This window comes from Salvelinus fontinalis, unplaced genomic scaffold (genome assembly GCF_029448725.1).
Source record: "Salvelinus fontinalis isolate EN_2023a unplaced genomic scaffold, ASM2944872v1 scaffold_0100, whole genome shotgun sequence".
NCBI classification, from domain to species: Eukaryota; Metazoa; Chordata; class Actinopteri; order Salmoniformes; family Salmonidae; genus Salvelinus; species Salvelinus fontinalis.
The window spans coordinates 81,092-87,012 of record NW_026600309.1 but is presented as its reverse complement, the minus strand read 5'-3'; positions in this window follow the sequence as shown (position 1 = coordinate 87,012).

Below are 5,921 nucleotides of genomic sequence, written 5' to 3'. Positions count from 1 at the left end.
GACCAGCTGGATGAGCGGACTGAGGGTTCAGTGTGTTAGTAGAACAGGTTAGTGAACTCAGCCCCAGGACCAGTGGATGAGGGGACTGAGGCTTCAGTGTGTTAGTAGAACAGGTTAGTGAACTCAGCCCCAGGACCAGCTGATGAGGGGACTGAGGCTTCAGTGTGTTAGTAGAACAGGTTAGTGAACTCAGCCCCAGGACCAGCTGGATGAGGGGGACTGAGGGTTCAGTGTGTTAGTAGAACAGGTTAGTGAACTCAGCCCCAGGACCAGCTGAATGAGGGGACTGAGGCTTCAGTGTGTTAGTAGAACAGGTTAGTGAACTCAGTCCCAGGACCAGCTGGATGAGGGGACTGAGGTTTCAGTGTGTTAGTAGAACAGGTTAGTGAACTCAGCCCAGGACCAGCTGGATGAGGGGACTGAGGCTTCAGCGTGTTAGTAAAACAGGTTAGTGAACTCAGCCCCAGGACCAGCTGGATGAGGGGACTGAGGCTTCAGTGTGTTAGGTATAACAGGTTAGTGAACTCAGCCCCAGGACCAGCTAGATGAGGGGACTGAGGCTTCAGTGTGTTAGTAGAACAGGTTTTGTGAACTCAGCCCCAGGACCAGCTGGATGAGGGGACTGAGGCTTCAGTGTGTTAGTAGAACAGGTTAGTGAACTCAGCCCCAGGACCAGCTAGATGAGGGGACTGAGGCTTCAGTGTGTTAGTAGAACAGGTTAGTGAACTCAGCCCCAGGACCAGCTGGATGAGGGGGACTGAGGCTTCAGCGTGTTAGTAAAACAGGTTAGCGAACTCAGCCCCATGACCAGCTGGATGAGGGGACTGAGGCTTCAGTGTGTTAGTAGAACAGGTTAGTGAACTCAGGACCAGCTGGATGAGGGGACCGAGGCTTCAGTGTGTTAGTAGGACAGGTTAGTGAACTCAGCCCCAGGACCAGCTGGATGAGGGGACTGAGGCTTCAGTGTGTTAGTAGGACAGGTTAGTGAACTCAGCCCCAGGACCAGCTGGATGAGGGGACAGAGGCTTCAGTGTGTTAGTAGAACAGGTTAGTGAACTCAGCCCCAGGACCAGCTGGATGAGAGGACTGAGGCTTCAGTGTGTTAGTAGAACAGGTTAGTGAACTCAGCCCCAGGACCAGCTGGATGAGGGGACTGAGGCTTCAGTGTGTTAGTAGAACAGGTTAGTGAACTCAGCCCCAGGACCAGCTGGATGAGGGGACTGAGGCTTCAGTGTGTTTTTTCGAACAGGTTAGCGAACTCAGCCCCATGACCAGCTGGATGAGGGAACTGAGGCTTCAGTGTGTTAGTAGAACAGGTTAGTGAACTCAGGACCAGCTGGATGAGGGGACCGAGGCTTCAGTGTGTTAGTAGGACAGGTTAGTGAACTCAGCCCCAGGGACCAGCTGGATGAGGGGACTGAGGCTTCAGTGTGTTAGTAGAACAGGTTAGTGAACTCAGCTCCAGGACCAGCTGGATGAGGGTCCTGAGGTTTCAGTGTGTTAGTAGAACAGGTTAGTGAACTCAGCCCCAGGACCAGCTGGATGAGGGGTCCTGAGGCTTCAGTGTGTTAGTAGAACAGGTTAGTGAACTCAGCCCCAGGACCAGCTGGATGAGCGGACTGAGGCTTCAGTGTGTTAGTAGAACAGGTTAGTGAACTCAGCCCCAGGACCAGCTGGATGAGGGGACTGAGGCTTCAGTGTGTTAGTCGAACAGGTTAGTGAACTCAGGACCAGCTGGATGAGGGGACTGAGGCTTCAGTGTGTTAGTAGAACAGGTTAGTGAACTCAGCCCCAGGACCAGCTGGATGAGCGGACTGAGGCTTCAGTGTGTTAGTAGAACAGGTTAGTGAACTCAGCCCCAGGACCAGCTGGATGAGGGGACTCTTTTCTTTGCTCAGCTCTTGATATTGCAGGGCTTGGTAATGATATGAGAGGGGGTCACTGTATTTCAGATGTTCTCTCTGTCTCTCTCTCTCCACACACACACAGGGCTCAGGTAATTTAGGATGCAGACACACTGTCCTGTACTCTTATAAAAAAGTGGTTCAAAAGGGTTCTTCGGTTGTCCCAATAGGAGACCTCTTTTGGGTTCCAGGTAGAACTACTTTGGGTTCCAGATAGAACCAATTTGGGTTCCAGGTAGAACTCTTTTGGGTTCCAGGTAGAACTACTTTGGGTTCCAGGTAGAACCCTTTTGGGTTCCAGGTAGAACTATGTTGGGTTCCAGGTAGAACTATTTTGGGTTCCAGGTAGAACTACTTTGGGTTCCAGGTTAGAACCCTTTTGGGTTCCAGGCAGAACTCTTTTGGGTTCCCAGGTAGAATCCTTTTGGGTTCCAGGCAGAACTCTTTTGGGTTCCAGGAAGAACTATTTTGGGTTCCAGGAAGAACTATTTTGGGTTCCAGGTTAGAACCCTTTTCGGTTCCAAGGCAAAACTCTTTTGGGTTCCATGTAGAACCTTCTGGGGAAAAGAGTTTTACACGGAACCCGAAAAAAAGCTTCTCCTACGGGGACAGCCGAAGACCCCGTCTGACTGAAGTCAGGGGAAATTCCTCAACAGTCCAGTCAGACGTGCAGCTCCCAGCGTTTTACAGAAGCGAGCCCTGTCTGATGGTGAAGTGGTTTACCATGACGGCTGATGCAAGAGGTTTCTATCTACGCTGCCTGCCAATCTGCAGGTTTGGACACACCAGTAGCCTTCTGGCTGTTGGCTGCATCCCCAAGTGGTACCCTATGCCCTACATAGTGCACTACTTTGGGACCAGAGCCCATGTTGGAAGTAGTGCACTACTTTGGGACCAGAGCCCATGTTGGAAGTAGTGCACTACTTTGGGACCAGAGCCCATGTTGGAAGTAGTGCACTACTTGGGACCAGAGCCCATGTTGGAAGTAGTGCACTCTTTGGGACCAGAGCCCATGTTGATACGGAGAGGAGTCGGGATGCCATTTGGGACTTTAGGTTTTAGTTACTGGTCTGTTACGGTAACACACAGACACACACCGGTTTCGTTTCCACGGAGACTGGCAGCAGACCACAGGACAGGGTCTGGAAGAGCTGATAAACTGTGGTTAGATTGAGGGCGTCTCTCTGGCTTTCACTTTCCTTTCAATGGTTGAAGAACTTCTCCAAAATGTAATCATATAAATAATAATTTTCATACATGGGGAGGCAGGTAGCCTAGTGGTTAGAGTGGAGGGGAGGCAGGTACCCTAGTGGTTAGAGTGGAGGGGAGGCAGGTAGCCTAGTGGTTAGAATGGAGGGGAGGCAGGTAGTCTAGTGGTTAGAGTGGAGGGGAGGCAGGTAGCCTAGTGGTTAGAGTGGAGGGGAGGCAGGTAGCCTAGTGGTTAGAGTGGAGGGGAGGCAGGTAGACTAGTGGTTAGAGTGGAGGGGAGGCAGGTAGTCTAGTGGTTAGAGTGGAGGGGAGGCAGGTAGCCTAGTGGTTAGAGTGGAGGGGAGGCAGGTAGACTAGTGGTTAGAGTGGAGGGGTGGCAGGTAGCCTAGTGGTTAGAGTGGAGGGGAGGCAGGTAGCCTAGTGGTTAGAGTGGAGGGGAGGCAGGTAGACTAGTGGTTAGAGTGGAGGGGAGGCAGGTAGACTAGTGGTTAGAGTGGAGGGGTGGCAGGTAGCCTAGTGGTTAGAGTGGAGGGGAGGCAGGTAGCCTAGTGGTTAGAGTGGAGGGGTGGCAGGTACCCTAGTGGTTAGAGTGGAGGGGAGGCAGGTAGCCTAGTGGTTAGAGTGGAGGGGAGGCAGGTAGACTAGTGGTTAGAGTGGAGGGGAGGCAGGTAGCCTAGTGGTAGAGTGGAGGGTAGGCAGGTAGCCTAGTGGTTAGAGTGGAGGGGAGGCAGGTAGACTAGTGGTTAGAGTGGAGGGGAGGCAGGTAGTCTAGTGGTTAGAGTGGAGGGGAGGCAGGTAGCCTAGTGGTTAGAGTGGAGGGGAGGCAGGTAGACTAGTGGTTAGAGTGGAGGGGTGGCAGGTAGCCTAGTGGTTAGAGTGGAGGGGAGGCAGGTAGCCTAGTGGTTAGAGTGGAGGGGAGGCAGGTAGACTAGTGGTTAGAGTGGAGGGGAGGCAGGTAGACTAGTGGTTAGAGTAGAGGGGCGGCAGGTAGCCTAGTGGTTAGAGTGGAGGGGAGGCAGGTAGACTAGTGGTTAGAGTGGAGGGGAGGCAGGTAGCCTAGTGGTTAGAGTGGAGGGGTGGCAGGTAGTCTAGTGGTTAGAGTGGAGGGATGGCAGGTAGACTAGTGGTTAGAGTGGAGGGGTGGCAGGTAGTCTAGTGGTTAGAGTGGAGGGGAGGCAGGTAGACTAGTGGTTAGAGTGGAGGGGAGGCAGGTACCCTAGTGGTTAGAGTGGAGGGACGGCAGGTAGCCTAGTGGTTAGAGTGGAGGGGTGGCAGGTAGACTAGTGGTTAGAGTGGAGGGGAGGCAGGTAGCCTAGTGGTTAGAGTGGAGGGGAGGCAGGTAGACTAGTGGTTAGAGTGGAGGGGAGGCAGGTAGACTAGTGGTTAGAGTGGAGGGGAGGCAGGTAGACTAGTGGTTAGAGTGGAGGGGAGGCAGGTACCCTAGTGGTTAGAGTGGAGGGACGGCAGGTAGCCTAGTGGTTAGAGTGGAGGGGTGGCAGGTAGTCTAGTGGTTAGAGTGGAGGGGCGGCAGGTAGACTAGTGGTTAGAGTGGAGGGACGGCAGGTAGTCTAGTGGTTAGAGTGGAGGGGTGGCAGGTAGACTAGTGGTTAGAGTGGAGGGGCGGCAGGTAGACTAGTGGTTAGAGTGGAGGGGTGGCAGGTAGTCTAGTGGTTAGAGTGGAGGGGTGGCAGGTAGACTAGTGGTTAGAGTGGAGGGGAGGCAGGTAGCCTAGTGGTTAGAGTGGAGGGGTGGCAGGTACCCTAGTGGTTAGAGTGGAGGGACGGCAGGTAGCCTAGTGGTTAGAGTGGAGGGGAGGCAGGTAGCCTAGTGGTTAGAGTGGAGGGGAGGCAGGTACCCTAGTGGTTAGAGTGGAGGGGAGGTAGGTAGCCTAGTGGTTAGAGTTTAGGGGCGGCAGATAGCCTAGTGGTTAGAGTGGAGGGGCGGCAGGTAGCCTAGTGGTTAGAGTGGAGGGGAGGCAGGTAGCCTAGTGGTTAGAGTGGAGGGGAGGCAGGTAGCCTAGTGGTTAGAGTGGAGGGGTGGCAGGTAACCTAGTGGTTAGAGTGGAGGGGAGGCAGGTAGCCTAGTGGTTAGAGTGGAGGGGAGGCAGGTAGACTAGTGGTTAGAGTGTAGGGGCGTCAGGTAGACTAGAGGTTAGAGTGGAGGGGAGGCAGGTAGCCTAGTGGTTAGAGTGGAGGGGAGGCAGGTAGCCTAGAGGTTAGAGTGTAGGGGCGTCAGGTAGACTAGAGGTTAGAGTGGAGGGGCGGCAGGGTAGCCTAGCGGTTAGAGCATTGGACAAGTAACCGAAAGGTTGCAAGATCGAATCCCCGAGCTGACGAGGTAAACATTTCTCGTTCTGCCCCTGAACAAGGCAGTTAACTGTTCCCCGGTCATTGAAAATAAGAATTTCTTCTTAACTGACTTGCCTAGTTTTTGAAGAGGTATGCTTTCAGATGTTTTCGGGAAGCTGGCAGGTACTCTGTTGTCCTAGCTTCAGGGGAAAACCGGTTCACCCCCTTTTGGGTGCCGGGACAGAGAGGAGCTTTGATTGGACGGGAGCTGCCCTCCTGTAGGAGTGGGAGGGGCCAAGAGATCAGAGGTGGAGGAGAGCTCAGGTTGGGGTGTAGAGGCTTTGAGCCTGGAGGTAGGAAGGAGAAGACCCCCGTTCTGCTCCGTAGGGAGGTAACATGGTCTTGAAGATGATGAGAGCAGTAGTCCACACCGGAGAGGACAAGTGCCTGGATTAGGACCTGCGCCTCTTCCTGTGTGACGTACGGTCGTACTCTACGGATGTCGTAGAGCATTTAACCT